The sequence below is a fragment of the Strigops habroptila genome, chromosome 14 (genome assembly GCF_004027225.2).
Source record: "Strigops habroptila isolate Jane chromosome 14, bStrHab1.2.pri, whole genome shotgun sequence".
NCBI lineage: Eukaryota > Metazoa > Chordata > Aves > Psittaciformes > Psittacidae > Strigops > Strigops habroptila.
The window spans coordinates 8074134-8090243 of NC_044290.2; the positions used below are offsets into that span (position 1 = coordinate 8074134).

At 38.3% G+C, this 16110-nt stretch overlaps 1 protein-coding gene across 2 annotated transcripts in view; it reads left to right on the forward strand.

Moving 5' to 3' along the window:
* The first annotated feature begins 43 nt into the window (after window positions 1-43).
* The window catches only part of ANKFN1 (ankyrin repeat and fibronectin type III domain containing 1), a 110867-nt gene continuing 94800 nt past the window's right edge, over window positions 44-16110 (forward strand). Inside the window, exon 1 of one of the 2 annotated variants that reach the window (XM_030506532.1) lies at window positions 44-168. The gene's annotated coding sequence lies outside the window, so the exon portion shown is untranslated. Of the gene's footprint in view, window positions 169-4827; window positions 4870-16110 lie in introns of those variants that run through there. The other variant, XM_030506533.1, reaches the window with a different exon arrangement.

The following is a 16110-nucleotide window of genomic DNA, read 5'->3' on the forward strand; positions in this document are numbered from 1 at the left end:
TCTCTTTTCCCCCTACTCGTGTTTTCTTTTAACTCAACATTTTGCACAGCATCTTGCATGGAGACTCCGACAGCTGGGCTGGAGGCAAACGGTTCTTCCGGCTCTGGCTAACCAGTGCTCCAAAGGCAATTGTTCTGCGCTCATCAGACAGCAAAATGATAAGCATGGGTAAGTGAACTGGCACAGGATCAGAGTTCACGCTGAGGAGGGGGAAAGTTTACTGGCTGGCAACCAGAAGTGTCCAGCACTTCCCAGTAGGCATGTATGTTTGAAACAGGGGTACTAATGTGGTGATTACCTTGGTTATTGGTAGAATTGTATGCCTGCATATAGCATTTCAGGGTTTGGAAACATTAGCACAACTGGGTTGTAGTCCTTAGTATGCTACTGACTTCCTCTATATCCCTGAACATCTCACCTCTCTGCTTTCCTTATCCACTAAATGGAGATGATATGCCATAAGGATCTTGAAAGGACTGTAAAATACTGTGGAAAAATACCATATTGCTTGTCAAAATTATATTTGCTTTTGAAGTTAATGATAAAGTGTGCAGAATCTGAGATAAAGTATTGCTCTTTTATTGAAGATTTAACTCAATTAACTTTTCTGTTGATTTAGTTGGCTTTCTTTATGGTACAGAAGAGATGTGTGCATGTAGTGTCTGTACATATATATGCATATGCATATGCATAAAAAATTGTCTATGCTGATGTATAAATAACAGAAATAGAGCAGTTTATTTCCCTCAAAATAGCTATAGTATTGGTAAAGTAGCAGCTGCGTTTCAGTGAGATCCAGCATACTACAGAATAATGAAATTTAATCTTTGTATGTATTGAAATAAACAGTTGCTCTGCTGTCCCTTAACTGTTTTGTATTACCAGAGCTCTTGCCAGTCTCAGCTGGAAAAGCCTAATGCATAAACTCCATAAGTTTGTAGTCATTTTTTCTGAAAAGAGACATGGGGATTAATCCAATTTTAAGTCAGTTATTTTGTGGGGGACTTGCATAAGGTATGAATTTGTCTCTAAGTTATTCCTAATTTAATGAACAAAGTTCCTTGGGTCACAATTTTTCATCACATTTGAATTAAAATTCAGGCACTCAAGTTCATATTCTGACAAATTGTGCTGCATACTGATCATTTGGATGCAGGCTTCCGTTCATTCCACACTTACAGACGCGTCTCATAATGTCGCAGTGAAATGTATTACCACTATGGGCAACTTAGTTGCTCTTATTTCAAATGTGATTACTGCAGGAAAAACAGTCATTGGTAACTGCATGCACAGAGCAGCTGCAGAAGTGCCATGCATGGCTGTCCTCAGTCATGTCAATAATGTAACGTCATTACTCTTCCTATTCCCTGTGCAGCGCTAACCTTCTGCATGTCACTTGCTATGTGCTTGTACAGCACCCAGTGCCACTGAGCTTTCCCTACATGATCACCTGTTCAAACAGTCAGAATACTCCCTTTTGAGTGGTAATTGACAACTTGTCTCTTGGCTCCAATTCAAATTGAGAAAAATTGCCCCGTTTGCACCTTTCTGAATAATGTTCTCTGCCTGAACAAAGATTAATGCAATACTGTAATGTAATTGAAATGAATTGTTCCCCTTGTTCTCTCTGTCATTATATTTCCCTCCTTTTATGCCCTGTTTCAAACAATACTACTGCATGAATCAGTGGTAGTAGCTAAGGTACAGGATTAAAATATTTTATATTTAGTAGGCAGTGTTTGAATTCCTAATTATAGCTCAGTATGTATAGTTTGTAATATTTGAAGAAATCCTGGTTTTTAGGGGGGGGGTCAGCAAAGATTTTAAGTAATTGCAGATTGATCTTCTTGATTAGTCCCCTGTCCCCATTTGGTGTCTAGTTCTGCAGTTTCCCTTGTTCAACACTGACCCTCTCTTTTGGGGCAGGTTTATTTTCATTCAGGTGAACAAAATCATCAGTCCTTTTGCCAGGCCTGCTGGTAGAGATTTGGCATGAATAAACTACTGAGAGCACTTTGAGTTACTTCTGATTTAATAAGTTTGTATTGTTATTAGCAGTAGATACACTGTGCCTTTCATGAAGCATTTGAAGTGTGCTGCAAAAGGAAATGAATCCTCCCCAGAAATCTGGAGACAAGGATGTAACACTGAGGGATCGCTTAATCCATAAACTGAGTAAAGAATAAGAATTCTAATCATCTACAGAAGCAATGAACAGGAAGCAAAAATCTAATGTAGAAGGAGCACATTAGACTGATACCAACACCTGTTTCAATTTCTTGATGCTTTACATATAGGACACATACAGACTAAGCTGAAACGGAAGAAAAAGTGGATGTTAGTCTTACAGGTTAAAGAAATGAATGATGATTGACTTATAGAAAGAATTATGAGAAGCTTATTTATGTGGCTGGCAGCCAAGAAGCTGGAGAAGTTTCATGCTTTTAGCAAGAAGGATAATCTCATACAGGTGAAATTTCTGGATCTTACCATTTGTATGTACTATATGATTTTTCAACACCAAGTAAAAGGCAAGGTTTATAATGGGAGTAATTCTTTTTTCAGTCTGGTTTATTCATTAAAAGATCAGCGGGTAGAACTCTTCCAAGATACCTCTGGCTAAAAAGCAAATCATATATGAGCTTATGCACAATTCATGGCTTTTTCTCTTGTAGCCCTGAAAAGAGGACTGATGTGATGATCTGGTGTGATACTGCCCCTAGCAACCTGTTAGCACTCATCTGATCCATTGCTAAAATACATTACTATTGCATGAAGGGCATCCTCTTCTTTAAAGACTTTTCAGCATCTTATGTGGGAAAAGCCAGAAAACCTGGGAACTGTGAATGGCTCTTATGCAGCTGTTTCCAATCCTGGAACTGGTCTGGCATTTTCAGAGAGCATAAAGGGTTTAAGAAGCCAGGATTAATGACCTTATACAGTCTGTAGCTATTGTTCAGCAAAGTAGATAGAGTCTTTATCCTTGTGTTATTTAAGTCCTGACTCTGGGTATGTCTACCTGGCAACCTTTGTAATGTAGCTAGAGATGCATGTAGATCAGATGACAATTAGTCCATGGAACTAATGGCCCAGCTCCTTGCTTATATAGATGGAGACCCTGAAAGTAGGCAAAGTGCCCCAAACCTTTCATTGCCCTGACATTGCACTTAGTCATGTTGTATCACTGAGCCAAATACAGTTCTTACTGTAGCACGTGTGCTCCTACTGACATACGTAACAGCAGCTGTAGAAACACTGCAGCAGTGGGTTTAGCTTGCTCCAGGTTGATGAGAAGACAAACTCTCCCAAGACCCATGAGAGTATTCTAGTTTCTAAGGTGTACTAAACCGAGTGCCTTCATGTCTTCATTGCTAGTGCTGTCCTTGCTAGCTCATTTATGACAAAATATTCTGTGATCACATTATGTTAGCTGATGTGTAGGCATACTTGATGTGATATAAACTGTACTTAATAAACAACTAGAAAGTGTTATAGCCCAAAGATTTATTTCACTGAACAAAAGTATTCCCCACATAGTAAGATGTAAAAATAACAATGTGATGTACTTAAAAACTTAATGGCAATGAGCAGTGCACGTACATCTTCTAAAGTGCAAGAGTAGGTGGGACGTTGTGAAAAAGTTCAGCAAGGAGTTCTCATAAACAAGCCTTGTTTCAAAGCTTATTTCAAATTCACAAATATCATACATATGAGAAGACGAAGATCAATGTTTCTTTTCTCTACTTGAATGTAATCAATAGTTTTAACAGGCAGCCCTATGGAGAACTGGTATTACTTCCTTCTGTCATCTTTTTTAATCACTTGCTTCTGCTAACTTTTTAGTCGTGGGATTTGTGGAGCTGTTTTCTCCTCTTCTTATGACAAGCTGATTTTACTTCTGCTTTTGTCTGTAGATGTTGCCTTTTCATACTTCGTTTCTCCTACTTTTCTACCAAATCTTTTCTTTCTTATCCCTGGTCTAGTGGAAGATGTCCCTGCCCGTGGCAGGGAGTTGGAACTGGATGAGCTTTAAGGTCCCTTCTAACTCAAACCATTCTGTGATTCTATGAATCTCTCTCTACTCTTTCAAGACCATTATGAAAAAGCACATAACTGCGTGTTTGTAGAGTCTGCTATACAGAAGCTATTCTGAATTGTAATAGATGTATTCATGGGATCATCCTTCAGACTCTAGTCTGTTACCTGGAACAGTTGTAAGAAACACTAAATGAGAGTTTCTTCAAAACAAACAATAACTGTGGTTTATCATGTCTCAACATTTCTCTCTCTCCAGAAATATTTCTCTTTGATCTAAAAAAGGTAAAACGAAGACCTGAAAAAAAGTCCTTTGCTGATCTTGTAGCCTGCCCTTGTGTCATCTTCAAGCCTGTGTAAGGATCATCTCCTATATAATTCAGATTAGGTTTTTCTGTAGAAGTAAATCTTGAGAGTTTGGAATGTATTTTGTAGGAAAGTCTGAAAGTTCAGTATGAGCTTAAAGTTGATGGCTAAACTTGCCTTCCCCAGAAACATATCAGAAATGCATATACAACAGCCTTGAGTGCAGGGTTAGTTTCCTGCCTTAAGGCAGTTGGTGAGCTGAGAAAGGTAGAAATTTGCAGAGAGATCCTAAAACACCCTTTCCAAAATCTTTTAAGGCTAATGTCTCCTTTTCCTTTTGCATCCTGACAGTGTTGAAATTAATGATCTTTGGATTTAAATTTCACATGGAATCAAGCTGAGAAGATGTACCTGAATCCAAGTTTCTTCTAAATACAAAGTTGCTGCAGCTTTTGTTCAGAGCTAATCCTTGTGTGAATCGTATGGCAACGCTCAGCATGCCTGGTCTCCTGAAGATGTTCCTTTGAGGTCAGCAATTGTCTCAAGCAAATATTTGCCACTTCATAAATCTCTGCTTGGATAGGCTGGGTTCTATAGTCTCTTTCTGGAGCAGTGCAAGATTATACAATAGCTATCATGCATCACCAGGGAAGTAACAAATCCTTTTGGAAAAGGAGAGTGACATTCAGACTGAAACACAATGTTTTTTTTGTGGCCAAACTAAGTTAAATATCGGTCAGAATGTCACTTAAAATAGATAGGAGTTTCAGGTCCAACATCTGAATGACTAAAATAATCCATTGTAGAAATTGATGTATGCAGTCAGTGCACTTCTGAAAGGGAAAAAAGGTTGAAATATTTCACTGAATGTATGATTATAGTGGTTGGAGAAGTTTCTGTAATAATATTTAAAATTATGAATGTATTTCAAAAATCATTAGAATGAAGTGTACCAAATTTGTTCAGAAGTTAATGTTGAGTTAGAATTGCCATTTAGCCATTTGTATGTCTTGAAAAGTATATATATCACTGGGCACTTTATATATGGAAAATTTGATCTATGGTCATTGCAAAAGGATATGGAAAAGAACTGGCCATTTTTAGTGGATTCTGTCTGTGTGACAATAATTTCTGGCTCGCAAGTGAAGGTAATCATTCAATTTTAATTTAATATCTAGCCAGAAAGTTATTCTTTAAAAATAATCAACATAGCGTTTTACTTTGTTTGACTTGGAATTTAAACCAGATGATAGGTTTTAGGGACTTTTGAAAACTAAATGGGCTGATACATTATAAAATACCTCACATCTAATTAGTTAATGTTGATTATTTTAGAAGTGTCTGCCATTGTATAATTCCTTCTGCATAACCTGATTGCTTTTTGCTGCAGTGCGGTGTACAAAGAGCCTCTGACATCACTGAGCAGTTGAATGTCTGTGTTGTCTGTTTAAAAAGGGTCTTCTAGTTTCTAATACAAAGTTACAAAGCTTAGACAGATGCTGTCTGAACTTGATCATTGTGGTCAGTTTGGGATTAACACCTATATGTTCACTGCTTTCCAGGATATTCTTATATAAAGGGTATTTTGTGTCTCATTATCTGCATCTATTTTGGGTATTCAGGACAGAAAATGTGCAGCCCAAATGTTCACAGGGGTAAGGATAGAGCCTCTGCTCTGACATGTTTCGGCATTACCAATTTCATTTGAACTACTACAGCTTATATTAGCTAAAGAATTATTCCCTGCAGCAGTACATTAAAAACTAACTCAATTTCATTTCAATAATAATAGGAGGCTGAGAGTTGCAACACTTGATGCCTTACGGTGCAGCGTGTATTATTATATGATGTCATGCTACAGGCATGAGGTTTTGGGCATTTTTAAAACTTCAGAAGAGAACACAAAAATGAAGTTTTGGAGAGCATACCAGATTCTGAGCAGTGTAAGAGAAAAGGAGGGTGGGAGAAAGATGGATTTGAGGGGTTGAAATTTCTTTCCTTTTGTCTCTGCTTGTCTGCAGTTTGGTGATATCCACTGCTCCAGACAGCTCCCCTCCTAACTCGTTATTGTCCCTATTGAGCAACAGTAATTCTTTGCTATTTTCTATTCAAGGGACCAAAACAGAGTGGCAAAAGCATTTCTCCAGCTGATATCTGCTGTTGTGTTCATATGGCTATTTCTTTAAACCCATGATATGCAACAGTAAAGCTGTGAAAGTGATATTATTTACACTGAGCATTGTCAGTCCTCACAGACTGATCACAGCACCAGTTAGGATTACATTTAGATTCATCATTCAAGAAACAAGGAATTAGGACTAAGAGAGAAGAGATGCTATAGGAGGATGGTAATGGGAAAAATATAAATATTTCAGCCTATTGCCTCCTAGTCTACATGGCTACTGGGTCACAGAGTATAGTGGATCTCTGCAGGTAGAAGTGGCTGAGAGATAAATGTATGTAGCTCTATGCACCTTCATATCTTGCAGCTAAACATCATTTATAGATATTAATTAGTTCTCTGCCTCTGCTATTTTGTTACTTCTGTTATTTTTGTTGATTTAAAAACTCCCCTGCAGGAGTCTGTAGAGAGAAGAAGGTGATAGTAATGTATCACTTCAGTGTGATACTGAGAAACCGTACGTGGAGAATAAATGTCGTCATTGTTGGGTGTGATTTTTTTCCTTTGAAAACTTCTGCTGAGCTTAATATTGCTATTGAAAAAGGTGATGGTTTAGAAGTCAGATTTCAGTTGTTGACATAAAGTGTATTTAGTTGTAAACCCAGCAAACTCTCTGTAAATTGTGTGTCTCAGACCTTACTCTTGCAAACACCTACTCATGGGTCTTACCTCATCAAAATCAGCTATTTATACACAGAAGTGTGCCGATTGGGCTTTCTTGCTTTAAATCAATGAGTTGGGAAAGACTACTGCTTTCAGGACACTGATTGATTTATGCATGTTAGCCATAAAATACGTAATGCACCATAGTTCTTTCAAAGTGCACAGCCAACTTTATTGGGACTTTTATCCTGCTCACAAAGTTTGCCTCACAGGACTAGGTTTCAGCAGTGAGAGACTTCCCAACAAGTGGCTAGATTGTTTATTCCATGTTCATTAGGCCACTACATTTCTTAAATAGGGGTTTTACGTTTATCTAGGGATTTCAAATTAATATTATAAAGGGGTTTTGTTGGGACAGAAAGGGAACATAAACCAAATGCCTCTGAACTTAATGGAAGTCTTTAGCTGATTTCAATAAGCTTTGAGTTTAACTTCCAAAGGATGTTTGGAGAATTAATCAGCTCATTTAAATAGATACCGTATTTATGAATGTGATAAGATCTTTTTCTGTCTTGCTAAAAACCACAAGGTCTTTAAGATCAGAATCCTGAAATTTCCAGTACCCAGCACTGTAACTGAAGTAATAGCTCATACTTCATTTTACCACTCTTTATTTTTTATCTTAAAGAACAGACTGAAATTGTATGTAAAACCCAAGACATCCAACTGGTCAGACGCTGGAATGGGACTAACCTTGGCCAGCTGCTAATCATATCTCCACTACTATGTAACTAAACCCACATGTAACTATCATCTTCTCACCTTGCTGTTCTCTCTGTGTCTTATTTATTTATACTGAAAGCTTGAAAGGGGAAGTATTCTCTCTTGCTAAGTGTTTGTAGAGGATATAACCCCTGTTTCAGCAGGGGCCTCTGGATACTGTAGTAATAAAAATAAACAAAGCCAAGAATAATTGCTTTAATTAGATGGTTTAGAGCTGACCAACTGCAGATTATGGCAGAAATGTGTCATGCTGGCTGTTGTACTGGGTACACAATAACTGGTTGGAGTCCTTAGGCTTCCCAACAATATTCTTTTCAATGGGAGTTATTAACCTGTATTCCTTCCCAGAACTGAAATGTAATACCAGCATGTAACAACCATAACAAAAATGCATGCAATGTTTCATGTAGTACTGAACTGTTTCAGTAATAATTAATTATTCTCTAATTCCCAATCCAAAATCTGTTACACGAGGGATTTCTACAGGTCTTTGCTCTCAACACATTCTCTCTTATTTCCTTGACGATCTTAAAGGTCTTTCCCAACCTAATTGATTCTATGATTCTATGATTCTATGATTCATATTTCCATATTGCAAGGGTAAGAGTAATTTTCCTAAGATCCAGAATTTTTCTCCTTGCTGGAAGTTCTAGTTTCTGTTCATAGTCCTCAGTTCTGTAGAGTTGAAAAAAAAATTTAACAGTTGCTCCTGTGTAAAGTTACAGTTTGCAGCAGGATAAAGTTTTTAGTGTTACTAAACTAAATTTGTGTTGTCACTTGTTAATAGTTGAGTCTACAACAGAAAATGTGCACCATGGTTGGTAAGTATGGGAGGCTGGAGAGAGAGGCACCTTGGCTTTGTGCAAAAATCTGCTGCTGCACTTCTCTGTCTGGTGTGACTAGAGAAATTCTTGCAGACAATAAGAAAAATAGACTCAGGGTTAGAAGTGTAGAGTAAATCAGATAAATTATTTCCTTTCCATAATGAAACATGGATAGTTTATACATGATCCTACAGGTGAAATCCATCATTAATGGTTTCCTGTTCTTTGGTTAAATCTGAAACAGGAATGGATAGCTTTTGAAAGTTCTTTCTTACAGTGTCTTACTGTAGCCACTAATAATTCCTTCCACTGCGTGTGTGACAATGTTCTCTATGTGTGAGAGAACACTGAGTGTTGAGAGTCTAGCAGGCATTTAATAAAATAAGAGTTTGTTCTTCTGAACAAAGAGTATTTTAAAACAGTGGCCTTTAGAGTCTGTCCTTATCGGGAGCCACTTCATTGTTTGATTTAAAGGTTGGACTCTGAGATTTGTACAGGAAGAACTGGATTATTAACATGCAAAACCAGGCACCACAGACACATAATATACCTGTCTCAATATACTTCTGAAATGTCACCTAGAATAGGTAATAACTAATAGAAAAATCACTGCAAAGGAAGCTAAGGTGTCAGATTATGTATATTAGCATATGCAGCAACTCTGTGTGGCCAGTTCGACCACTCAGTAAGTACAAGACAGTTTATTCCACTTTGTAAGGATTTGGGGTATGGTGAGTGGATTAACACAGGAATTACTTCAAAGTAATTGGTATGCTGTAAATTTATGTCCCAGTGTAATTTGCAGTAATTTCCTGGGTAGACAAATGCAAAGGAAAATGAAAAGGAAATAACCGAAGAGACAGAAGCAGAGCAAACCGCAGCTTGCAATCTGGGCTGCAGGGCTAGAAAAAACCCCCAGATTTCCATCTGGCTGAATATAAAGGAAACACAATCCATAAAAGGGGATCCTGAGATCTCCTACAAGTTCAAATGAGGACGGCTATGCATCCTTGGAGAAGCCATGACCAAACTTGTATGGATAGAAATATAAAAATAGACTGTCAGCAACTTTGTGGGTTTGTTTTCATGTTCTATGAGATGATCACTGGTGGCAGAGAGACCACCCCAGTTTGCATCTGACTGATCTGGACAGGAGGTTTAAAAATGAGGTATGATTTTTGCCTAGTTTCTGCTAGTCTGCTTGATAGAGCTTTTATGTGGCATATTGGGTCAGACCTGATAGGAAGAAGTGGTAAAAACAATTTGCGGAGCACTATGAAAATGAAATGCATGTTCCCCTGTGTATGGGAAACATGGAGATTTTTTCATGTAATTGTTAGTGCACTGAAGCATTTGTCCCCCAGCAAAGTGTTGATATAGGAGTGGGACCTAAAGGTCCAACAGATACCTTTCCTGCCTGGTAAAATGCATTCATTGTAACTAGAAATACAAAGATAAAAAATGGCTCAGATAAGCCAGGCACCTGAGCACGTCCGCATTTTAACTGTTACAATCTGATACTTTCATAAACAGTGTTACGTTTCTCTTTGAAATTTTATTTTGCTTTTGCTTTTGAAATGCAGTGGTCAAGCAATCTTTAATGGGAACCTCAACACCTAAATCTCACAGGATCCTTTGCAAAATCTTGACCTTCAAACACAGAGAAATACATGGGTCATTTCCAATCTGACTTTTGGCAATGGATTAGTAGTGTATTTTTGCCAAGTGAGATGCTTCTCCCCAGCATTGAGTACCCAGTAACATCAGTCTTCAGGGATCCTTGCAGGCTGTCAGGAAACACCTTGTCTCACAAATGTGTCTTTGTCACAATCCTAACAGGGTTTGCCTATGCATACTGCACAGGTTTATCTGGATTCATCACCTCCAGCGAACAGGAGCAAAAGAGGTTTTATTTGCCCGTGCCTGCTCCTGCACCAGGCAAGGTTAATACTGCAAGAATAAAGTTGTTCCAGCAAAAGAAAAAGGAATTCTTTTCATTGAAAATTGGAAACATCAAAACAGAAGGAAAAAAAGGGAAATAACAAAATAGATGAGACTTGTTACCAGTCCTTTGAGCGAAGGAAAGACAAAGGAATCTTTCTACCCCTCTTCCTCAGTTAGGCAAGACAGATTAACCAAAATTTGTTGCTTATCTTGTTATCTAAATAAGTTCTATAGGGACATGTGTTTAACTGGAGCAGGGGAAGAGGCAGTTCATAGGTTGGTTCAGTAACATCAGGCAACACTAACCCATAACTCATAAATGCTACCACTCTTACTACAATTAACAGCTTCTACATAGTGTCAACCTGAGCCTTCCTGTATACATCCCAGCTCCATCACCTGGAAATCTCTTTGCAGCTCTTCTTGTTGAGAAGAGGAAGCTAACCTGGAGTTAACTCTGCTCAGAAATGGGGTAGTGCCCCTTCATTAGGTCATGCAACAGACTCATAAAGAATTAAAAATAAATCTGATTTTCATTTCTAGTTTGTTCCAGCCAAGTTCTTTTGTATAAATGAATGTTGTGGTTCTTTTTCCAAGAATGATGTGGCTTGATGGGATAGGGAATGGTATCTTTTTAGTTTACATGGAAATTACCAAGAAGAATATGAAACAAATAATGTATTTTCTTAATTTAGAAGCCACTCCAGGAGGCTGATTTCTCAAGAGCATAAACTTCTCCCACATGATTTTATTCTGTGCTTTTCACAACTGATTAGAGAAGGTAATGCCAGAGAACATCAAAGAAAAAAGTTGAGAAAAACACTAAATCATGAACTGGAATAAGAACAAAAGCTTGATGGTCATTTGTAAATAAGCTGTCTTGATTGGGGAGTGCTCCTACCGACCTTTTCTCTTTCAGGGCAAAAACTAATTCAATGTAATTGTTTTCCCAGTTCTCTCCCTTGAAAAGTTGAGCTGTGAATCTGGCTATTAACACAAAAACTTTTGAAAATCACATCCCTGATGCTGTATTTAAAGCTCTTCCCCTTTCAGCTGTCCGCTGACCAAGATATTTCAGCCTATGCGTACAAATAATCAGATTAATTAATCGTGCTGAAGTGGCTGCGTGAATTTCCACACATCAAGAAGGACTCAGGCTTCCGAGTATCTTTTGAACTGCATCTGAAATCTGCATTTCATAAAATGTATTTAAGAGTGAAAAGAGTGTTCCAGCTATACGTGGTTCAGTCCTTTGGACAGTAATGGACTTTCACTGCAGAAGGTATTCACAGCGCTTAGCTTAGGCAGCAGAATGGGGGGCCCAGACTCACCTCATGGGAGGTAGGTGGCATCCAGATTTAACCACTCTCAGCTACTCTGAGTTGCTTTCCTCCCTGCTTTGACAGCGAAGGAAGCATTTGCTACTGATCCATATACCTAAAATGAAGGTGTGACAGTCTCTTCCTCCCTAAGCCTTCCAACAGAACTAGCAGTGTGGCATTTTGATTGCAGGAGTTTCTGCCTCTCAGGTAAGTATTTGTTGCACTTGAAACTCTTATGTCATTGAAAGAAAGACTGCATCTGTTTAATCTGAAGTGCATAGTTAAATATTTTAGTGCATAGGAGGGAAACAGATTTTATAAAAGACACTAATGTAACAGGAAATTCTATGGTGTGTGATGCTCACCTACTTGATCTATGAAATCAGGATCTGGACCAAATTTTGTTGAAGTTTTATAGCCTAGATTTTCACAGTTTGCAAATGGCAGAAAGCTGTTGCTCTGAAACTTCTAGCTTGTTTTTCAGGCTGTCAAAGCTCACAAGTTCAGACAGACATTTGGCTAAGAACCCAAAACCTGGTATTTTCACCAAACTGGAAAATTAGTTGAATTTTACTTGTCACTGTGTATAATACCAATATTGACGTTTACAGCAGCAAATATCCCTTTCCTAGCTAGAATTGTAAAGCTTTTAAAATGAAGTTCTTCAGCTTAAATACAGTGACATCTATGAACTTCTGCCAACTTTTAACAGCAAGATCATTGATTCTCTGGAAATAAATACTACAAGCCTCTCGATAAACCACTTTAGACTGCAGAAATTTCCAACTTCCCAATTGTGATCAATAAAGGATTCTTCGACTGGCAGAATAACTTCTCTTTATATATATGCTTTCTTTACACACTGGTTTTGTTGACATCAGTAAATGTTGTGTGTGAAACTGCACGAGTGTACAGTGGAGTAATGTCCTCAACAGCAAGAATGATTTTTCAGTAATTGAGCTTCCATGTAGAGTAGTGAAGGATTTGCATGGTTACAGATGTTGTAGAAGATTAAATATAAAGGCACTGTTACCTGCAGGAATGAAATCCATCTTGTCAGCTAGTTGGAAGACTCATGAGAAGGAATTTCCTGTTGTGGCCAATTCCATCTCTCCTTCCTCCGCCCCCATTACGTCTTTGCTGTGCCTCCTTCTTCAGCTCTATCCGAATATATTTTCACTACGGCACATTTAGTTATCAATCAACGGGAATCTCAGCTGCTGTTGTGCTTGGTGGACAAACTGTTCTTTCTTTACGCTAACAAGGAATGCCTGAAATAGCCAGACACACAGCACTGATTGATGCAGCTACAGTTTATACACCTAGATTCAGACAGTCTGAAACTGCCAGAATTAATGGCTTATTATTAGAAAAATACTTCAGCTAGACTTATAATTTAAAACCATTTAAATGTCTCGGGCATAATCACTGAAGGTAAAGTTTTAGCTCGTTGCTCGATGGTTTGAATTAGACGCGTCTGCCTGTCTCAGGTGCATTTTCGCATGATGGTTTTGCTGGTTTCAGGTTTTGCTGTATTTCTAGGATGTGATAGCTGAGATGATCAAGATTACATCACTGAGGAAAAGAGAAAACTGTCCTTCCTCCACTGATTCAAGCCTAGTCCAAACAGGGTCTGGAGCTCCCGCTTCTCAGTTCTTGTAGAACTGTTCTGGTGTCACCTTCAGGGAGGGAGGAATAATTACAAGGCAAAATGCAAACGTCCCCACTCCATAAGCTACAAAGAAAGGGAAGAGAAAGACATAGCAAACAGCATCAGAGATGGGAGCTGTTTCTTGCTTATCATGCTAGTGAAGAGCATGTTTGGAGGCTCTCACAATAAGCACAGTTCTAAAGGGCTGAGAGTATAAACCAACTAAACTTCAAATCAACTGGAATTCTTAGAGCATATTAACACTCTGAATTGGGGGAAATGACAAGAAAGATTATGGGACCCCCAAAGTTTAGGCTATGTGATGTTGTTGCACAAACAGAAAATGGTGACAAAAGCAACAACTGTTTCTCCTTCTGCAATTATCGTGTGACATGTAACATAATTAAGGGCTTCAATGAGAACATGTTGGAAATGAAGGGAAGGTACGGAGTGAGAGGTGGGAGGAGTTAGATACCACACTAACAGGGGCTATAGGACAAATACCTCAATTTTGCTGCACACACTCTTACTGCCTTTGCCTGTGACTCTTAACCTGGTTGTTAGCCTTTCTGGTTTATACATAAGACTTTAAGTTTGTGACTGGCTTTCATCACGAAAATGAACCATGATTTAAATGCTCCGACAGCTCAAAATGCAGAATACTGTGCTATGGGAAACCTGTCCAAAGGCTGTATTAGTACTGACTGCTCCGAAACAGTGCATGGGCTGCCCAGTTAGGTGAAATGAGAAAACACAAGGAACTAAAAGAGGACTGTGGCTCCAACTGAGATTCAAAACATAAGGCCATGTGTTGTCTAAGCAACAGTCTGCGCTCAGAAAAAGCTGTTAAACAGACCTGGATATTCTCATCACTGAGTGTGCTCTGTAATGTGTAGCACATAGCACCACTACTCCGGAGCAAGGACAGTCTCTTCTGTTCTGCTAAATTGTAAGTGGCTAGAGCTTTGCCACTGTGTTAATACAATACTCTTAGTTTGTATTACTGTGTAAAATTGTAAGAGCAAAGCTATCAATGCACTTAAGGAAGCTCTTAACTGATGGAGTTCTTCTGTTAACTAAAATAACTTCCTGGGGAATGCTCAGCATTTCAAAATATTTATGAAGGCTGATGCAAATATTTATTTATATATCATCTGCTAGATATCTTTTTATCTCTATTCTGTTGTAGCCTAGTCAATCAGAACATCTAGTGCTTGAATCAGGGCAAGCTTTTTGTGAACTGATCAACTAAAGAACATGGTGTATGCTGAAAGCAAATTTTTTTCATGGCAAGTTTATGCTTCAACAACCATCAGTGCTGTTATTTTAGCAGTCCTCTTTTGAAAGAGAATCCTTTTTCATGGTCCACTATGCCATTCTCTAAGATATTTTCCCTTTTGAACTAGATGTGTGCTGTTTCGAAGTGAGATGAAGGACTTGGAGGCTACCTAGGAGGCTTCTATGTAACCTTGAGAACACATGGGGCTGCATCCAGGGCTGCCTGTGTGCTGAGGACACACAATGTAAGTCTGCCAGCTCGGTTGGAAAACCAGATTTTTTCCCTGCTCTTGCAAAGGGCATCTGTTTTCCCCCAGGCCAGCCTCCTGGTAGCCGAGCCCAGTGGGTTAGTCTGTGGAGCACAACAACAGCCTGAACACCGGTGGTTCTGCCAGACCATTGTTCCTTGGTTTGTCGGAGCACTAAGTCACTCTGTACATATACATGGGGTGTTAAGTAAATCTATGTTCTCTTTCTGTAAGAGCTGCTGCTGAAAAGGTTTTATTAACTTGAGCAGTGGCAGGAAAAACACAGTTAGTATTGATTTTGCAGGTTATATGAGGCAAAGTCTTGTTTTGCTTTCTCTGGATAATTTGAGGCATCCTTTATGACCATGACTTTGAGACCTCCCTCAGAAATGAAAAAATTTTAGAGCCTTTGTTCCTTTCTCTTTTTTTAAAGTGAATTCAAATGTAAGTCCTTTATTCACCCATCTTGGTGCATCTCAATACACATGCTTTATCTAAACAAAATGTGGTTTTCTTTTCTATTTATTTACATTTCATTTGTTTCAGGAATAACTTCCTAATACAGTCAGTGACAATACACAAGTGCTTATTTTTTATCTGCCTCTGAGTAGTTAACATACCTTCATACAAATTCAGGCTAAATTAATGATATGTTTGCACTAGGAACACTAGGACTCTTTGCACTCCCGTTGCACATAAGAAGTTCATGCAAGGACATATTTCTTATTTTTATTTAACATCCCGAATTTTATTGACTCAGAGTCTTAAGGTTAATAGGCATATTTATAAATATACCCACATCAATCTATATTGTGGCTCTCAGTAAGTGCTAGAGAGGAGTTGTTTGCACAGGAAGTTAAGACAAATTAACTAAAGATATGATTTTAAAGCATATTAGTTAAAGTGCATTAAAGCTTGGTGTGAATGTTCTCAT